Genomic DNA, 22,763 nt, shown 5'->3' with positions numbered 1-22,763 from the left:
ATACTAAAAGGGAAAAAAAAACATAATCTAAAGAGATAGAGCAAGTATCAGAACCAGGCTCAGATACAGCAGAGATGTTACAATTATTAGACTAGAAATTTAAAGAAACTATAAGTAATATGCTAAAGGCTCTAATGGATAGAGCATGCAATAACAGATTAACAATATAAGCAGAGAGATGGAAATTTTAAGAACCAAAAAGAAATACTAGAGATAAAAAACACTGTAACATAATTAAAGAGCGTCTTTGATAGGCTTATTAGTAGACTGGACACAGGTGAAGAAAGAATCTCTGATCTTGAGAATATCTCAATGGGGACTGCCAAAACTGAAAAGTAAAGAGGGAAAAAGACTTTAAAAAAAATGAAAAATGACTAAACCCACAAATGACTGTCCAAGGACTGTGGGACAACTATGAAAAGTGCACCATACATATCATCATGGAACATTACATCAAAAACTAAGGATGTACTGTATGGTGACTAACATAACATAATAAAAAATTATTATAAAAAAAAAGAGAATGTCATAAGGAGAAGAAATAGAGAAGCAGAAGAAACATTTAAAACAGCAATGACTGATAATTTCCCCAAATTAATGTCAGATATTGAACTACAGATGGAGGAAGTTCAGAGAACCCAAAGCATAAAAAAATGTCACACACACACACACACACACACAACTACACCTAGGCATATAATATTCAAACTATGTAAAAATCAAAGATAAAGAATAAATCCTGGAAGTAGACAGATAAGATATATACCATACCTATTTAAGAGCAAATAATTAAATTTCTCCTCCAAAACCATGCAAACAAAAGAATGAAGTGAAATATTTAAAAGTGGAGAGAAAAAAAAAACACCAAGAACTCTGTATGTACCCTGTAAAATTATCCTTCAAACTGAAGATAAACTTTTTCAAACAAAAATTTTAAAAAATTGTTGCCCGTAGACATGCCTTTCAAGAAATGTTAAAAGAAGTTCTTTAGAGAGGAATAAAATGATTTAGATCAGAAACTCAGATCTACATAAAGTAGAGTAGCCAAGAAGGAATACAAAAATAGAAACTTATTTTTCTTATTCTTAAATAACAGGAAACGGTTTGTTCAAAAATAATAGCAAAATGTATTTGATTATAGAATACTTGAATGTAAGAATGTGTATCTATCTATCTAAATGTTCAATAAGTGAAATGAATGATAGTAATAATACAAGGGATAAGAAGGGAGAATTTGAATTATTTTGTTATTATAAGGTACTCACATGACCAATGAAGGGATACAGTGTCATTTGAAAGTGGCCTTAGATTACCTGTAAGTCTATATTGCAAACTCTATGGTAACCACTAAAACAAAGTAAACAATGTAAAAAGAAATACAACTGATATGTTAACAAGGAAGAGAAAATTGAATTATACAAAATCCTCAATTAATATCACAAAAGGCAGAGAAAGAATAAAAGACAAAAATAGAAACAAAGAACTAGAGCAACTAATAGAAAAAAGTAACAAATATGGTGGATTTTAATCCAACTATACCAATAATCACTTTGAATGTCAGTGGTCTAAATGTACTAATTAAAAGACAAAGATCACCAGAGTAGATCAAAAAGCAAGACCCAACTACATGTTGTCTACAAGAAGCCTACTTTAAACATAAAGATACTTATAGGTTAAAAAGTAAATAAATGGAAAAAATATATCATGTTAACAACTAATCGAAATAAAGCAAGAGTAGCTATATTAAATTCAGACACAGCAGAGTTTGGATGAGAAAAGTTATCAAGGATAAAAAGAGGTTACATAATGACTAAGAGGTCAATTACCCAAAAAGATATAAAAACCTTTAATGTATATGCAGCCTAGTTACAAAATACAGGAAGCGAAAATTAATAAAACTACACGGACAAATAGATAAGTTCATTATTATACCTGGGAACTTCAACAGTCTTCTATCACAAATGGACAGATCGAACAGGAAGAAAATCAGTAAGAATATAGTTGACAGAACAACACCGTCAATCAATTAGACATAACTGACATGTATAGATTACATCATCCAACAATAGTAGAATACACATTATTCTCAAGCTCACATGGCACGATCACCAAGATAAGACACACTTTCAAAAATTTATACACAATAATGAATTTAAAATACTAGAAAAATATACAATGTCTGCTCTCAGGGCACAAGTAATTAAACTTGAAATCAGTAGCAGAAAGGTAGTTGGAAAATTCCAAAGTAGTTAAGGGATTAAACAACATACTTCTAAATAACAAACGGATTAAAGAAGAAATCTCAGGAGAAATTTAAAAATGCTTTGAGTTAAATGAAAAGGAAAACACAACTTATCAAAATTAATGGAATGCTGCAAATGTAGCATTTAGATGGAAATTATAGTATTGAATGTATATATTAGGAAAGAAGAAAGATATAAAATCAATAATCTAAGTTTACAATTTAGGAAACTAGAAAAAGAAGTGCAATTTAAACCCAAAGTAAGCAGAAGACATAATAAAAATTACAGCATAAGTCAGTGAAATTGAAAACAGAAAATCAATCGGAAGAGTCAATGAAACCAAAAGCTGTTTTGTTTTGTTTTTTTTTAAGTTCAATAAAACTGACAAGCCCCTAGACAGGCTACCCAAGAAAAAAATAAGAGGATACATAAAAGAGGGGACATCATTACAGGTCACATGGACGTTAAAAGCATAGTCAAGGAATACCATGAACAGCTCTATGCCCACAAATTTGTTAACCTAAATGAAATGGACCAATTCCTTGAAAGACACAATCTATTGAAACTTACAAAAGAAGAAACAATTTAAATAGGCCTATATAAATTAAGAAACTGAATCAATAATTAATAACCTTCCAAAATAGAAAGCATTAGGCCAAAAACAGTTCACTGGTGAACTCAACGATTTCAGAAAGAAGCCGTATCAATTCTCTACAACCCCTTTGAAAAGAAAGAAGCAGAAAGCATAGTTTCTAACTCATCTCATAAGCCCAGCATTGCCCTAATATCCCAACCACACAAGATATTACAAGAAAAGAAAACTACTCATAAATAACCATAAATTATTATTACAGAAAGAAAATCAAATCTATAGAAAGGAATGAAGATCATAGGATATTACAAATAAACATAATTTTTTTTGTTCTTGTCATTTCTTTTAAAGATGATTGGTTGTTTAAAGTTATAAGAATAACACTGGTGAGACAAGCTTTGTAACAGATAGACAAAAGGTAAGTATCATAGCAAAAATGAAGGGTGATGAGTAAATGGAATATATACTGTTTAAAGTGGAAAGTATTCAGTAGGAAATAGGGAGTGTTCAGTGTTAGATATAAAGGAAATGGTAAATAATATTGTCACTGACTGGCCTCTGATAAGATTGCAAATTTTGAGCCCTAGAGCAAATAATAGGGAAAAAACAAGAAACGAACAGAAAAAATAAAATGAAGTAAAACAAAACTTTTTTGATTATCCTAAAAGAAGTCAAGAAAGGGGCAAAAGAGGAACAAAAAACAAAACGGAAAAGTAAAAATCAAATAGCAACTTGGCAGACTCAAACCTAAACACATTGATAATTACATTAAATGTAAAGAGACTAAAGAATGATTAAAATTAAGAAAATGTCAGATTGAATAAATAGCAGGAACGAACTATATGCTATGAAAGAGGCACTTGATATCTAAAGACATCAATATACCGAAATAAAAAAAAAAAAAAACATGGTGACTCTATTAATACCAGAAGTAGATTATGGGATAAAGAATAGTACAAGACATTAAAGAACATTGTAAGAGAATAAAAGAAACTATAAAACATTGATAAAAAATATTGAAGATGATAAAAATAAATGGAAAGATATCCCATGCTCATGGATTGAAAGAACCAGTATTATTAAAATATTTACACTACCTAAGACAATCTACAGATTTAATGCAATCCCTATCAAAATACTAGCAGCATTTTTCACAGAACCAGAATAATCCTAAAATTTGTATGGAACCACAAAAACCCTGAATAGCCAAAACAATCTTGAGAAAAAACAAAGCTGGAAATACCACAAACCTATCTTTCAAGATACACTACAAAGTAATAATCAAAACAGTATAGTACCGGCACAAAAATAGACACATAGTTCAATAGAACACAATAGAGACCCCAAAAATAAACCCATGCCTACATGGTCAATTAAAGAAGGCAAAAATATACAATAGGAAAAAGATATTCTCTTCAATAAATGGTGCTGAGAAACCCGGACATGAAAAAAGAATAAAACTGGACAACTTTCTTATATCAGACATAAGAATAAATTTAATACAGATTAAAGACCTAAATATGAAGCCTAAAATCATAAAACCACTGGAAGAAAACTTAGGCAGTGATTTCTTTGACATTGACCATAAAAACATTTTTCTAGGTAGGTCTTTCTAGTCAATAGAAACAAAAACAAAATTAAACTTTGGAACTATACCAAAATAAAAAAGATTTTGCACAGTGAAGGAAACAATAAAACAAAAAAGCAACCTACTGAATGGAGGAAGATATTTGCAAATGATATATCTGATATAGGGTTAATATCCAAAGAACTTCTACGACTCAACACCAAAAAAAAACCCCATAGAAAACAAAAACAACACAATTAAAATATGGTCAGAGGCCCTGAATAGACATTTTTCCAAAGAAGAGATACAGATGGCCAACAGACACATGAAAAGATGCTCAATATCACTTATCATCAGGGAAATGCAAATCAAAACTACAATGAGATACCACCTCACACCTGTCAGAATGTCTAAAACCAACAACACACGAAACAACAGGTGTTGGCAAGGATGTGGAGAAAGGGGAACCTTTTGCACTGTTGGTGGAAATGCAAATTGGTGCAGCCACTCTGGAAAACAGTATGGGGGTTACTCAAAAAATTTAAAATAGAATTACTATGCGATTCAGTAATTCCACTGGTGGGTATTTACCAAAAGAAAATGAAACACTAATCCTGTAGGCAGATTTCTCACTCATGTACCACTTGTCAAGCATACATTACTACCGCAGCAAAAGGAAGATTTTGTCCTTGCTCAGTAACACCCCAACCAATAAGAACTGCTACAACTCAGCCAATGGGAAGTCACCACAACCCTGAACTCTCCTAACTTCTTCTTTTCCTCAGTAAAAGAACACTCCACTCTTGTGCTCCAGATTTGTCTATCATTTGCCATAGTTTGCATGTCCTGAATTGCAATTCCTCTATCATCAAACAAACTCATTTTGTTAAACTAAGTGGCTATTTTAAGGTTGACAATATATAGATACATACTTACATATAAATGGTAAAGCAACTGTATGCAAATAAAGACCCTTACAACTTAATAAAATGAAGACAGACAACTCAATAAAAAATTAACAAATTATTTGAAGGAAGATATAAAATGACCATTGGTTACATGAAAAGAAGCTTAAAATAGTTAATGACCACACTAATGCATAGTAGTTTTAATTAAATCTATGAGAGATCATGAATAGATGCTGTACTTTGTCAAATGCTTTTTCTGCATCTATGGAAATAATCATGTGGTTTTTATCTTTCTCTTGCTGATATGATTTATCACATTGATTGATTTGCAAATAAAGTACCAACCTTGCATTCCAGGAATAAATCCTACTTGATTATGGTGAATGATTTATTTTTTTTAAATGTATTTCTGAATTCAGTTTGCTAATACTTTGTTGAGAATTTTTGCCCCTGTATTTAGAGATATTGGCCTGGAGTTCTCTTTTTTAGTGGAGTCTTTATCTGGTTTTAGTATCAGGGGAATGCTGGCCTCATAGAATGAATTTGGAAGCTTTTCCTCCTCTTCTGTTTTTTAGACTGGTTTGAGAAGAATAGGTTTTTTTGTTTTGTTTTGTTTTTTTAAGATTTTATTTGACAGAAAGAGAGAGAGCACAAGCAGTGGGAGTGGCAGGCAGAGGTAAAGGAAGAAGCATACTCCCTGCTGAGCAGGGGGAGCCTGATGTGGGCCTCAATCCCAGGACCCAGGGATCATGACCTGAGCCAAAGGTAGTCGATTAACCCACTGAGCCACCCATACACCTGAGAAGAGTAGGTCTTAACCCTTCAAATATTTGGTAGAGTTCACCTGTAAAGATGTCTGGTCTTGGCCTTTTGTTTGTTGGGAGTTTTTTGACTACTGATTCAATTTCATTGTTGGGAATTGGTCTGTTCAAATTTTCTATTTCTTCCTGATTCAGTTTCAGGAGGTTATATTTACAGGAATTTATCCATTTCGTCTATGTTATCCAATTTGTTGGCATATGATTTTTCATAATCTCTTATAATCCTTTGTATTTTTGTGGTTTCAGTTGTTATTTCTCCTCTTTCATTTCTGATTTTGTTTGAATCCTCTTTTTTTTTTTTTTTCCTGTTGATGAGTCTGGCTAAACATTTATCAATTTTGTTGATATTTTCAAAGAACCAGCTCCTGGTTTTATTGATGTGTTCTATTGTTTTGTTTTTAGTTTCTATTTTGTTTCTGCTCTAATCTTTATTATTTTCTTTCTTCTACTGGTTTGGGATTTTGTTTGTTCTTCTTTTTCTAGCTCCTTTAAGTATAGAGTTAAGTTGTTTGACATTTTTTCTTTCTTCCTGAGGTAGGCTTGTATTGCTATAAACTTCTTAGAATAGCTTTTGCTTCATCCCAAACATTTTGGACCATTGTGTTTTTATTTTCATTTGTCTCCATGTATTTTGATTTCCTCTTTGAAAGACAAATACCATATGATTTCACTTATATGTGGAATTTTAAAATGAAACAAAAAAAGAGACCTACCAAAAAACAGACTCTTAACTATAAAGAACAAACTGATGGTTACCAGAGAGGAGGTGGGGTGGGGAATGGGTGAAGTAGGTGAAGGGGATTAAGAGTACAATTACCACAAGGAGCACTGAGTAATGCAGAGAACTACTGAATCACTACATTATTCATATTAGTTTCAATATAACATTGTTAACTATATTAGAATTAAAATTTTAAAAAATACATGTAATTGATATAAAACTGTCATAAATAAATATACCACAAACAGAAGAAAAAAAAAACTACTCTGAGATATGAATTCATACTTACTAGAATAACTAGAATTAAAAAGACTAGTGATGCCAAGTTTAATTTATGATACAGAAAAAAAGACTTAGGTGAAAAATTGTACAATCACTTTGGAAAATAGTATGGCAGTTTCTTGTGAAGTTAGTTATACATTTCTTATATAGCCTATATTTTATTCTTAGATACTTACTCAAGAGAAATTAAAATTTACAAACAATTCATAAAAAATTATTCATAGCAATTTTATTCATAATCGTTAAGAATGAGAGAGAGCTCAAATGTCAGTAAATAGAAACACAAATTGTGGGATATTCATACAACAGAATATACTCAGCAATAACAAAGGACAAACTACTGATACATGCAATAACATGGATAAATCTCAAAAACAATCCCAATTATAATCCCCATATATTGATCATGTAATAGGGCCTACCAATATGTAAGGTATGCAGCACCAATCTGAAAAATTTTAATTCATTCATGTATTATCAAGTACTTTCCATCATATCAACTACAAAAATTTTGTTTACATGGTTACTGTGACACAAAGTCTCTTGGTATATTTTCTTCTGTCTACCTCATAAGTCACATCAATTATTAATTCTTCTTCATATCATGCACCACCCACTTCCTCTTTGACTCTGTTCTCACCCACTGTGTATCTTAGGAAACTTCTCACAGTATGAATTTGGAAGTCAAACACTTCCTATTCTGTCCTGTTTCACCAAGTCCAAAGGGAAGCACCCAAATTAGCCAAGATGCTCATTTCCCACCAACGCTGACAAAGGTGTCTGCCACTGAGAGATGGCTCAGCTACCCAGGTGGGAAATATTGCTGCAGAGCAGACAGCTGCTCTCAATGCCAGAACAAACAGGTGCAGATTTTATTGAAGCAACAGAAGTGAAATAAACAAAACAAAATAGAATTCCACTCAGAAATGCAGATTTCCCAGAGTAAAAGCAGGGAAGTGGACTTTCAGAGTAAATAACAAAATGCCTTTTCCTGATCCAGCTTAAAGTCATGACACCTGTTCTTCATGATACTCTATGGACTTAGAGCTCTTATGGCTATCTCAGTCCTATAACAGTTTCATCAACATGGGGTTCTCTTCTGAGAACAGAAATGAGCTTAAATAGAAAGAGGTACAGTTAAAACATATTCATTATTTTGGAATAGAGAGATGATGTGGTAAACTCAGGGAAAAAATGGCCACAGCATTTTACAGTATCTCTTATCAAGTAAGAAAATCTTTATCTTTACTCCTTTAATCTAGACTTGGCATCGTGGCTTGCTTTAGATAGAGAAACATTAGCAGGCATGATGCAAGCAAATCTTGAAAAGTGCTTGTATACTGGGATTGTTTTTGGAACCCAGTTGCCATGTGAAAAAGGTTGAGTTAGCCTGATAAATGCATGTAGCATATTCACCCCAGCCAATAGTCAGACATGGATAATGCCATCCAGGATCAACTCATATGATTCACAAGCTAATTGCAGTGGATTGAGAGAACCCAGGCAAAATAAATAGAATAGCTCAACCAAGCCCAGTCCAAATTGTTTACTCACTGAGTCAGGAACTAATAAATTATATTTGTTGTGTTTGTTACACAGTAACATTTGACTGATACAGATGGCATAGCCAGCTTAAAGCTGCAAAGAGATTAAAGTGAGATGGACCACATTCTGCTGAGTTCTGAGTCATCCTCCAGATCTTATTTCTTGCCAGAGCAGTGACCTGATTCCTCCGGACATTTGGTCTTATTCTAACTCCAGAGGGTTGAAGACAAAAGCAGTCTGTAATACTGTTGAATATCGTGCACCATATCAAAGAAAATAGATGTTAGATTTTTTTCACCTTTCAGTTTATGTTGGCATGTTGTGTACATATCCCCAGCTCTGATCTCAAAGCAGGCATTTGAGGAGAGTGAATCTGTGAATAACAGAATGCTAAAAATCTATGTACCTTTCATGCAATATGCCGAGAGCCCACCCATATTTAATTATAACTGAAAATAATTGCATATTCTTGCCAAAGAACTCATTTAAAAACCAGGTAGAGAAATCTGCCAATGGTGGGGAGATACTATAGAAAATAGAAAATTCTAGACAGTAGGGAAGGAAAATTGAAGCCATAACCAAGGCAGGTGCTCCAGAACAGTGCCCCTCACTCTCTAATGTTTTCAGCCACCCTGGGATCGTGTTAAAATGCAGATTCAGTGTATCTGGGGTCTGGTCTAAGAGTTTGCATTTTTAACAAGCTCCTAGAGAATCCCATTCCTGCTGTTCTATACGTCATACTTTGTGTAGCAAAGCACTAGGATCTTTCCTGGTGTTTGAGCAGCTTACATGACTTTGACAAAATTTATAAGTAAGTAATTAGACATTCATCATTGGATATTGAAAGTAATATTATATTGGAAAATATACTTAAGTGCATAAACCCCCACCAAATACAAGACTCAACGAGAGCTCCTGATTTCATTTTTCTGTAAGTGACTTCAGAATGAGAATTTTCTTATTTCGGGGCTTATTCCTGTTAAAATCTAATTTTCAATGCTACTTCTCTGGAAATGTTGATAACGATGAAATAGTACCTGTGTATTATGGGCAGAGGTTTTTATTTTATTTTTACTTTAATTAATACCTCAAGCATGTTTTTCTCCTTAAGATTTATTAGATAAGAGTTGATATTTTGGGAGAAAAAAATATTTCTGGTGTTTAAATATGAAGTTTACCTGTATATCTAACACCTCTGGAAGCACCTCGGGTCAAAGTTTATCAATTTAAAATCTGTAATACATAGAATTTTTTCCTACTTTGCTAACATCTGTTTAATTTAGGATAAATAATTTGCTAAATTTAAACTCACAGTTTTCTATATTGTTTTAACTACCTTGTCAGGAGGCTACTAAAATCGAAACATTTGATTGTTATTGGTCTTCCATTTTTTTCTTGGAGGCTTTCTAAAGAAGCCCCAATAATTTCCTAGAAATATTACTATAAAAAAAAATCCTTGCTTGTATGCTAAGAAGTACCATAGAAAAGACGACCCCATTCATAGACTTTGAATATGTGAAAATAAACATTACGTGTCAAACTTTCCACTGCCTACCTGTGAGATCATGAACAGTTTAGCTTAGCCTTTCTTAAATTTGAATTTTCTCATTTGTAAAAAGGGATAGTATCCTAGAAAAGTTAGTTCTAGGCAATGCACCATGTATAAAGGCTAAATATATGAATAGGTACAACTTTTAAATTTGAAGTTAAGTGGGGATGTAGATGTATAAAGAAAAAAAATTATAACAGTGTTATTTGGTTCTAAAGCTATGGCAAAACATTATAGACTGCGTACCTCAAACAACAAACCTTTATTTTTCCATTTTTGAGGTTGGAAAGTTCAAGATTAAGGTGTTGGCAAATTCAGTATCTGGAGAAGGGCTTCCTCCTGGTTTTCAGATGATTGTCTTCTTGCTGCATCTTCACATGGGGGAAAGAAACGGCTCTGGTTTCTTCTTCTGGTAAGAGCACAAAATTCATCATGGGGGCTCTGCCCTCATGACCTCATCTGAAACAATTTCCTCCCAAAGACTTCATCTCTAAACACCAATACACTGGGAATTATTTCTTCAGTATATAAACATTGAGGAGAAACATGTCTATAGCAAAAGTTAAAATGCGGCAGTAATGTGTCCGGTATTATCAGAACACAGAAGAAATATAAACCAGCCTAGAGTTAGGAGAAAAATGCTGTGATGGTTAATTTTTTGTGTGAACCTGACTTGGCTCAGGATGCCCAGAAAGCTGGTAAAACATTATTTTTGGGTGTATCTGTGAAGATGTTTATGAAAGATATTAACATTTAATCTATAGACTAAGCGAAGAAGATCATTTAGCCTGCAGATCACATGGAGGAAACATATTACTATTCTTAGTTTACAGATGAGGAAGCTGAGATCTCATAAGTAAGTGAAGATTATCATATGACCAGTAGAGCCAGAGTTTGAAATCAGACCCTTTAACTCTAAAGTCCAAAAACTAGTCTAGTCCAATATACTTTAAGTGCAAGACACAAATTTCTCTCATCTATATGCAAAGAAATATAAGTAGGTGTACATTTCTGGAATATAAATATAAGTCAGAGACCCAACATGGGAGCACCTAAATATATAAAATGATAAATAACAAACATAGAGGAACTAATTGGTAATAATACAATAATAGTAGGGGACTTTAATACCCCACTTACATCAATGGACAGATCATCTAAGCAGAAAATAAACAAGGAAACAAGAGCTTTGAATGGCACATTGGACCAGATGGACCTAACAGATATATTCAAATATTATCTCCTAAAACAGCAGAATACACATTCTTTTCAAGTACACATGGAACATTCTCCAGAGTAGATCACATGTTAGGTCACAAAACAGGCTTCAGCAAATACAAAGAGATTTAAGCCACACCGTGCAGTTTTTTGGACAACACTATAAAACTGGAAGTCAACCGCAAGAAAAAATTTGGAAAGACCAAAAATACATGGGGCTTAAATAACATGCTACTAAACAATGAATGGGTCAACAAGGAGATCAAAGAAGGCATTTTAAAAATACATAGAGGCAAATGAAAATGAAAGCACAATGGTCCAAAACCTTGGACCTAAGTGGTCCTAAAAGGGAAGTATATAGCAATACAGGCCTACCACAAAAAGAAAAAATCTCAGGTAAACAACCAAACCTTCCACCTAAAGGAAACAGAAAAAGAACAACAAAACTTAAAGCCAGTGGAAGGAAGGACATCATGAAGATTAGAGCAGAAATACATGACACAGAAACTAAGAAAATAGTAGAACAATGAAACCAGAAGCTGGTTCTTTGAAAAAATTAATAAAATTGATAAACCCCTAGTCAGACTTATCAAAAAGAGAAAGGATCCAAATAAATAAAATCACAAATGAGAGAGGAGACATAACAACCAACACCACAGAAATACAAACAATTATAAGAGAATATTATGAAACACTATATGCCAACCAACTGGGCAATATAGAAGAACGGATAAATTCATAGAAATGTGGAAATTACCAAAATAAAACAGGAAGAAATAGAAAACTTGAACAGACTGATAACCAGCAAAGAAATTAAATCAGTAATTAAAAAACCCTCAACAAATAAAAGTCAGGACCAGAAAGCTTCACAGAATTCTACAAAATATTAAACTATTTGTTTCAAGCTATTTCAAAAGATAGAAAGGGGAGAGAAACTTCCAAATTCATTCTATGAAGTCAGCATTATCCTGATACCAAAACCAGACAATGACACTACAAAAAAAGAAAATTCAAGACAATATCCCTGAAGAACATAGATGCAAAAATCCTCGATAAAATACTAGCAAACCAAATTCAACAATGTATTTTTAAAAAATTCATCATGATTGAGTGGGATTTATTCCTGGGATGAAAGGGTGGTTCAATATTCACAAATCAATCAACATCATACATCACATCAATAAGAGAAAGGATAAGAAACCTATGATCATTTCAATAGATACAGAAAAAACACTTGACAAAGTACAACATCCATTCATGATAAAAGCCCTCAACAAAGTAAGTTGAGAGAGAACATACCTCAACCTAAATAAAGACCATATATGAAAAACCCACAGCCAACATCATACTCAACAGAGCTTTTCCTCTACAGTCAGGAACAAGACATGGATGTCCACTCTTACCAATTTTATTCAACCTAGTACTGGAAGTCCAAGCCACAGCAGTCAGAAAACAAAAAGAAATAAAAGCATCCGAATGAGCAAGGAAGAAATAAAAGTTTCCCTATTTACAGATGACATGATACTATATATAGAAAACCCAAAAGACTCCACCAAAAAACTGCTAGAACTAATACATGATTCCAGTAAGGTCACAGGATACAAAATGAACATAAGGAAATCTGTTGTATTTATGTATGCCAGTAATGAGCAGAAGAAAGAAAAATTAAAGAATCAGTCCCATTTACAATTGCACCAGAAACCATAAGATACCTAGAATAAACCTAGTCAAAGAGGTGAAAGACCTGTACTCTGAAAACTGCAAAACACTGATGAAAGAAATTGAAGATGACATAAAGTAATGGAAAGACATTCCGTGTTCATTGGAAGAACAAATACTGTTAAAATGTCTCTACTACCCAAAGCAATCTACACATTTAATGCAATCCCTATCAAAACACCAAAGGCATTTTTCACAGAGCTGGAACAAACAATCCTAAAATTTGTATGAAACCACAAAAGATCCCAAAGAGCCAAAGCAACCTTGAAAAAGAAAAAACAAAAACAAAGCAGGAGAAATCGCAATCCCAGGCATCAAGTTATACCACGAAGCTGTAGTGATCAAAACGGTAGGATACTGGCACAAAAAGAGACACAAAGATCAATGAACAGAAAACCCAGAAATGGACCCACAACTATGTGGTCAAGTGATCTTCAACAAGGCAAGAAAGAATATTCAGTGGAAAAACTGGCAGTCTCTTCTACAAATGGTATTGGGAAAACTGGACAGCAACACACAAAAGAATTACTTTGTTCCATCATACACAGAAGTAAATTCAACATGGATGAAAGACCTAAATGTGAGACCTGAAATTATAAAAATCCTAAAAGAGAACACAGGCAGTAACTTCTTTGACATTAGCCATAGCAACTTCTTCCTAGATATATATCCTGAGGCAAGGGAAACAAAATGTAAAATAAACTATTGGGACCACATCAAAATAAAAAGTGTCTGCATAGTGAAGGAATCAACAAAACCAAAGGCAACCTATGGAATGGGAGAAGAGATTTGCCAGTAACATATCTGATAAAGCGTTAGTATCCAAAATATATAAAGAACTTACAGAACTCAACACCTAAAAAAACAAATAATTCAGTTAAAAAAGACACGAATAGATATTTTTCCAAAGAAGACATACAAATGGCCAAAAATACGTGAAAAGATAATCAACATTACTTATCATCAGGAAAAGGTAAATAAAAACTACAATGAGATATCCCCTCACACCAGTCAGAATGGCTAAAAATCAACAACACAAGAAACAACATGTGTTGGTAAGGATGTGGAGAAAGGAGAACCCTCTTACACTGTTGGTGAGAATACTAACTTGTGCAGCCACTCTGAAAACAGCATGGAGGTTCCTCAAAAATTTAAAAATAGAATTACCCTGGGGTGCCTGGGTGGCTCAGCTGTTAAGCCTCTGCCTTCAGCTCAGGTCATGATCTCAGGGTCCTGGGATCAAGCCCCGCATCAGGCTCCCTGTTCGGCTGGAAGCCTACTTCTCCCTCTCACACTCCCCTTGCTTGTGTCCCCTCTCTTGCTGTCTCTCTCTGTCAAATAAATAAATAAAATCTTAAAAAAAAATGGAATTACCATAAGATCCAGCAAAAGCACTAGATGTTTACCCAATGTATACAAAATACTAATTCAAGGGCATACATGCACCCCAATGTTTATAGCAGCATTATCTACAATAGCTAAATTACGGAAACAGCCCAAGTGTCTATGGACTGATCAGTGGATAAGGAAGATAAGAAATATTCCATTGTGTGTGTATGTGTGTGTATATATACACACACATACGCACACACCCAACTATAAAAAAGAATGAATCTTGCCATTTGCAACATGGATGGAGCTAATAGTATTATGCTAAGCAAAATAAGTCAGTCAGAGAAAAACAAATACCATGTGATTTCACTTATATGTAGAATTTAAGAAACAAAACAGAGAGCAAAGGGGGAAAAAAAGAGAGAGGCAAACTAAGAACCAGATTTTTAACTGTAGAAAACAACCTGATGGTTACCAGAGGGGAGGTGGATGGTAGGAGGGGATGGGTGACACAGGTGATGGGGATTAAAGAGTGTACTTGTGATGAGCACTGGGTGATGTATGGAAGTGTTCAATCACTATATTATATACTACATATTAGCTGGAATTTAAATACAAATATATATATATATATATGGAATTTAAATACAAACATATATATATATAAATACAAACATATATATATATATGTCAGAAAGTATGTCAGAAAGTAGTGAAAGTTGAATCCAGAGACTTAAGCAATGGTTGCAAGATGGAGAACACTGGTGTCACATTAAGGAGTTAGAATTTGTCCTTGAAGCAATGAAGGCCCCTTGAAGGATGATATTCAAGAGGAAGATGAGGACGGATTTTTGTATTAGGCTGATTGATTCCTTTGGCAGCCAGAGAGATAATATCTTTGAGAGGCAAAAAAACAAAACAAAACAAAACAAAAACAACAAAAACAACAACAACAACAAAAAAAAAACCTGGAAACTTCAGCAGTATTCAAAGGAGTGATTATGAGAGCAGTAGGGTTAAAGAAGGATGGAAGAAAATGATATGAGAAATGTTTGTGATATGAAATTGGGAAATCTTAATGCTAGGATGAAAGAATGATGAAAATGGAGGAGAAAGGATAACTAATGCCATTCTGCTTTGTAGCCTCATTGATTAGGTAGATGGCCAGTGCCATTAATAAGATAGAGAGCAACAGGTTCAAGAGTTCAATTTTTGATGTGTTGAATTTGAGGCGGGAAGATGTTCAGCAGGCATTAACCAGGGTTAGGAACCACACCTCTCTATGCTTTCTTGCAACTGCAGTCTTTCCCAATGTAAATGTATAGTGATCACGGCCATCTTTCCTAAAGTATACCAATCACACAATAATAAATTGAAGGAAAATATCAACAGGAAACAGCATCAACCTTACAGAAAATTTAAAAAGTGCATTCCTATATGTCAACATAAGAACATTTTCTTATTCCTAACTTTCCGTAACACTTCTCTTCTCCATAATTCTTTCAGGAATTACCAACAAGTTTCCTCTATGTCTTCAACTAGTTCTTACAAGCCCCTGGTCCTAGAATAGTACATCAATGTACTTGATGTTATCTTAATATCCCCCATCTTAAGTTTCATTCAGTCCTTAATGAAATATTTTCTGCTCATTTGGTTTTATTATTATTTCAGTGATAGAGTAAGAACTGTTGTGTTCTGCTTTTTCCCATTTTTCAGTACTATTCCATCTTTCCACAAGCAATACACCCAACCTATGTTTGCTCCTCTTCTCAGTTAAAACATGAGTTCAAAATACCTTATTTGTATCATACTAATAAAAATGTCAAATTCTTCTGCCTTTTGCCATTTAGGTACTTTTTATTCAAGCCCCTCCCATATTTTAAAGTTATATTTGACTCCTTCCAACTTTGGGTTATATACTTTTTTTTTTTAAGGATTTTATTTATTTATTCGACAGAGATAGAGACAGCCAGCGAGAGAGGGAACACAAGCAGGGGGAGTGGGAGAGGAAGAAGCAGGCTCATAGCAGAGGAGCCTGATGTGGGGCTCGATCCCATAACGCGGGGATCACGCCCTGAGCCGAAGGCAGACGCTTAACCGCTGTGCCACCCAGGCGCCCCTGGGTTATATACTTTTTAAAAGATCTAATTTCCCTTTTCATTAGACTGTATACTTACGTTAATAAGACAATTTTATCAAACTTCTAAATACAGCTGAACCCATTCTCTTTTTGTGATTCCTCTCATCAGAGCATACTTATGCTTTTATACTTTATATTTCCACAGTGTATTTTTAGGAAGATGATAATATCTTCTGCAATGATTAAATAGTTTCTTCTTTGCTACATGTTTCTCCAAAATAACACAACTTTTTTCTAAGGGCTGCGTCACATCTACATTTCTATTTATTTTGTCCTTGGTTGTCACAATTACCCCCAAACAGCTATTTTCTCAATGTTCCTATTATTTTTCAGAAATTAAGCATTTATCAAATCCTTTTTTAGTAGAATGATACATACAGCATATGCTTAAGTCCTTCATTCCTACTATCCCTCACTTGTGTGATGCTGTCTTTGCAATCCTTATTAGAAAAGCCTTGAACTCATCACCCATCTGATCAAGCAGACTATAAATCACTTCCTTAACAATGCCATCGTTGTGTCATTCTTTTCATCATGTGTCATGAGTGTGTGTCTGTGTATCAGCCATATTACTCTTAGGTGCTCAGAATTCCAAACAGGATTATGACAAAATTACTTGAATTTCTGGCCATGATCTCTCATTTTATCTCTTTAGTAATATCTTATTTTCTCTGGTTTTCTGATTTTCTGAACCACTCTAAAAAAATTTCCATTTGAAGAAGGGAAAAAAAATCCTGTGCATTGATTTGTATTTATTCATAATTATTTCAGTCATTCATGGCGAGTCATAATACCTTCTCATGCGTCTATCACTGGCTTCCTAACATGTCTTTTCTTTCTTAATTTCCCACTTCTCTCCACTCTGAACCTTTTGTCCAATCTGTAAGACCTCACATTGATAGCATGATAGCATAAATATTCATACCAGTGACACATAGCCCATACTGCCTTGTATTTTATCTTATGTCTCCTAACTGAGTCAGAGTTCTAAGGTAGAATACATCTTAGTTTTTGCTTGAGTACCCTTAGCAGTACCCACTACAGATTCCAGGTGCTTTGTAATTATAAACCAAATGAATAAATAAATCTGTAACAATAGCCCTAACTTTTCCTGTCCAACTATCAAACTGATTGTATTAGAAGTGAAAAAATCAGCCGGTCACTTTATAGTGGTCCCTTACTAATTCACATGCACTAAATACAGAAAATAGCAATCAGAACAATTGATTGAAAGAACCGAACTGGACTCCATTACTGTGCTTTAAAGTAAAATATCAAGCATAAATTTAGATTGTTTCCTGTATTGAACGTCAACACAAATCCAGACAGACGTAATCATGTTAACATCTTCAACATATCTACAGTCAGATACAGAGAACTGCTTGAGTCACTTACTTCAGTCAATACTTAAATAGGAAACTGACTCCTTAAAATGTACTCCTTCAATTTTCTATTTGCATAATTAAAGCTATGGAAGAAACTCATTTGCACAGTTTGTTTTCCCAAGATAAGTAGTTACCATGACAATGGTTATTGTTTGAGGATGATCAGGATATTAGTATGAGTATTATTCAGTGCAGAATTATCAGAGAATGATCCTACTCAATTAAGTCAGTACATCTAAAAAAAATATGTAACCATTCTGAGCTTTTCTTAAATGAGATTTTTAAAATTACATTTTAGGAAAGATAGATTTTTTTTTTCCCAAAAAGCACACTAGTAATTTATTCAAATGTCACAAACAGCAGCTTAGATCAGGTGATGCAGAAGCTCTTTTCCCTATGGAAGGACAATCGATGTCTTCTGTTCATGATAATTACCTGCTGTGACAGTGTCACAAAAAGAACATTTCAACAGAAACTGCATCACCAAGAATAATTCAGGCTTAGAATTATGATTACAGGATTAGGAATGTGTTTCTTTTTTCCATAAATAATTGTATAAAATGAAGTATATAGTATGTAGCAGGTAATAGGATTTAAAACACCACCACCAACAGCCTAGGGATTTGCAAACTTTGTTTTGATATTATACTTCTTTGCTACTTTGAGCACATTATATAGAAGCTGAACCTGAAACATTTTCCCTCTAACTTGAGAAGAATAATTCTTAACCTGTTCCACAGATGTTTGTGCTACCTGCAACATATGCTTAAAATTGTCAATAACCACATCTTCTCTCACATCTATGTCACTAATTATATCTTCTTTTATCAATGGGTAAGGCTGCCATATATGGTTACTCAGGATGTGTCCACTTAAAATTACCAAATGAAATATACACATAGAAACAATGTGGTATCCCTACAATTTGGCTACCTCTGTACCACTGAGGTTTGTTATCAGTTATATGAGATTTTTATTTACTGGGATAGAAAATTTTGTCAAAATGAAAAAGAATATTGAATTTTAACTTATTTGTTCTTTGAAATGGTTAAAATCTCCAGGAGACATTTTTCTACTATTTTCTGAGTGTTTTGCGTTATTTCTACATTTCAAGATAGCTGGTTATCTAGTTGCATTCCTTTTGAATTAATTATACTTTTTGAGTCTAAATAATTTAAAGCAAAAGTAGAAGAAAATCTGAATCATTACTTTCAGATTGTGAATATACATATTTCTGATACAAAATAAAAAGAAAATGTCCACCAACTTTCAAAAGTAAAAATTCTTTTCATTTCTTTTTGGTAGCTTTGACTGCTCTCTGCCGCCACCTAACATCATCCCAAATGGACTGGCCGTGCCTCTTTCTACAGTAAGGGACACTTCTGTGGAAAATCAGAGCCTTTGTCCCACCTTTAACTGTTTCGAATCGAATGGCTTTGCTATGACTTTCACATCACCCATTCTAAAGAAACCTAAAGCACTAGTTAAAAAATAACTTTCCTTTTTGAAAATGAGATACCAGCTTTGCCTCAAGATAGAAACAAGTTTTTTTTTTTTTAAATGATAGTATTCAAGTCTAAAAAATTTGCATTAGAAAGGTCAGGCCATATATTTCCTTTTTTTTAATTTTTATTTTTTTTTATTATATTATGTTAGTCACCATACAGTACATCCCTAGTTTTTGATGTAAAGTTCCATGATTCATTACTTGCGTATAACACCCAGTGCACCATGCAATACGTGCCCTCCTTACTACCCATCACCGGTCTATCCCACACCCTCCCCCCCGCCCCGAAGCCCTCAGTTTGTTTCCCAGAGTCCATAGTCTCTCATGGTTCCATATATTTCAAATAGAAATAAAGCTTGCTCATTTTAAAAAAGTAATTGGTAAATGGGTATCAAGAGTCTTAAAAATATTTTTTCCTAATAATTCCATATTTAAGAATCTCTCTCCCATACTTAAGAATTCCATTATTAAGAATCCCTTACATCTCTCTTAGGGAAATAATCCTGAAATACAAAGAGTGACCGCTACACAGAGACATTCTAACATCATCAATGTATTAGGAAGACCTAAAAGTCTTAACATTAATATATTTTAGTAATCAACTATGTTGAGTTCATGTATCAGCACACTTTCCATGTGACAGAAAACCAAACTCAAACTTACTTAAACAACAACAAAAAAATAACACCATCAACAAAAGAAACCTATCAGTTCACATGGCTAAATTCGTCAGGGATGTATCAGGAAGACCTGTAAGTACTGGGGAACAAAAACAACTTACCTGTTCAGCTTCATCCAAGTGTTTTATTCCCTTGAAGTGTCAACATGGCTCCTAGTAGTACTACAAGTATGTCCTTCAAGTCCAGCATAGGAAATTAAAGGATCTCTTGAGGCTTTTATATGGGTTCTGGAATTTATTCTTAATATACCATATTGTTTCAGTGAAGCATTCCTGAAGCAATCAAGATGGCTAGCAAAATTACCCCAACTGGCCAAACTTTGGTCATGTGCTTCCCCTGAATGAATCTCTATAAGAGAGACACATCATTTTTGTTTGTTTGATTTTGGGTTTCTCAAAGATCCATGACATTGGGAAAACATACCAACCTCATAGGAGCTAGTTTCCCATCTATCTAATGAGAAGTGTGGACCAAAGATAATTTGGATCATTTTGAAAGCTTTATAACAATATCTATGATATTATCATGTTGGCTATGAACTGACTTGTGACATGAAAACATTTCCTGGGCAGGAACGAGCATTGCAGGATAAACTATAAACCTGAAGCATGTACTCTGTTACCAGCAAGTCTTGCAAAAATATCACAGTTAACTTGAAAGAATTGTGCCAAGAAGAGCAAGAACCGAGTTTTTAAAAATATTTTAAAATACTTAATCAGATTGGACCACACCACTTCTGGTGAAAGGACAATGGGGAAACCTATCAAAGCCTAAGACAGATCCAACCTATGGATGTCATTATCTTGCAATGTTATTCTTTAGGTTTGTGTAAATGGCACAATTTGTAATTCAGATAGCTTTTTGGCTAGATGTTATAATCATATCAGTTCAGATTTCCACACTTTGCCATGTAACTTGGAAACTGAGTTTTTAGATGACACCCAGTCCAAAAGATTTCTCTGTTCCTCTTGACTCCATCCTATTTCTTAAACAGGAAATGCTAAAGTTAAGATACATTGTTAAGGTCTTATCCTTTGGATACACAAGAATGAATGAGCTCTTGTACTGATGTGAAAGCTTTATACCAAGAAATATTTAAAAATTATTTTCATCATGTTAATAATCAATTTTCCCTATTATTTGTGTACACCAAATCTCAAATTTCCAAGAAATGGGGATACAGGGGTAAAGTGGGAGACAGTGGAGCAAAGAGCAAAGAAAATTAAAAAATTTAATTTTCCCTATCCTGAAATTCAGTTGCTAGTTTAATTTTTTGGTGCATAGTGTACTGTGTGTGAAATGGTACAGTTGGCACCTTTATTCCCTTTTTTTAGATTATGTGATGTTTTATATAGTTATGTATCATGATTTACCAAAAGTGGAGTCAGAGATATAAAAGGAAAATGTCTGAAGTGAAAAATTACAGCCGGTATCAAATCTACGGGGGCCCTATTTTTAGGAATGAGGGTTTCTTCACAAGCTTCTGGATGACAAATGACTCATCACACATATACTACATATTTGGCAAATCTTTCTAGAAACTGTATGGATAATTAGAAACCCTTATTAAAAAGTCACTGTAGTTTATAAAATATTTAAAATAATTACATATGATTATGAAATTACTTCATAAAGCACAGAACAAAATCATAAAGTTCCTGCATGAGTCACTCAAGCTTAGACCCAGGTTTTTTTTTTTTTTTTTGAGGCAAATGATTCTTATTCACTGATTATAAGTTTTGATTAAGCTGGATGAATAAAGAATGCCTTGTTAGTCTATTGGTTTTGCCAAAGACAGCTTTTTTTTTTTTCCTGGCATAAAAACAAGACTAGACACAGAAGTATACAAATTTCATTCTACTGATGAGAAACATGACTAGTAGAGAAATTTAACACTTAGGAGAAGCTTTTGGTGCAATATTTATAGGAAAATTTATACTTCTCTAGGGATATATACTTTTCACCTGCATTTAATAAGATTTTCATCATATGTGTCTATAATGTAATACAACTAATTTTATACTGACTTTTGAGTATTGACTTATCCAAATGAAGCTGGCCCCTTTGAAGCAGCCATCTTGGTACGTTACACATTGATTCCAACAATATTGCTCTTACAATGCTCCTGGGAGGAGGAAATAGGAAGAAGCAACAGGGAAAGAAAAAGTAGGAAAAAGGAAGGAAGAAAAGGTAAAGAAAAAAGGAACAAACATATTATTCCTTTATAAGAATTTGCTATATGCACCACCTCATAACAACACTGAAGCAGGTATTACTAGCTTTGTTTTAGAGATGAGAAAACTGACCAAGGGGGTTAAATAACTTCCCTTAAGTCATTTATGTCTGTTATCTGGTCACTGTATAACAAATGCTTACCCTAAAATACAGTGGCTTACAACAACCACCGTTTTATTTACTCATAGTTGTCTGGATTAGCAATTTAAGATGGGATCAGAGGGGCAGGTCTTCTGTTAACCTTGACTGGGGTTACTCATGTGGCTGCGGTCATCGGATGGCTTGTCTGGGCTGAATGGTCTAAGGTAGCTAACTCCAA

This window comes from Ursus maritimus, unplaced genomic scaffold (assembly GCF_017311325.1).
Source record: "Ursus maritimus isolate PB19 unplaced genomic scaffold, ASM1731132v1 scaffold_23, whole genome shotgun sequence".
Lineage (NCBI taxonomy): Eukaryota > Metazoa > Chordata > Mammalia > Carnivora > Ursidae > Ursus > Ursus maritimus.
This window is presented reverse-complemented; position numbering follows the sequence as displayed.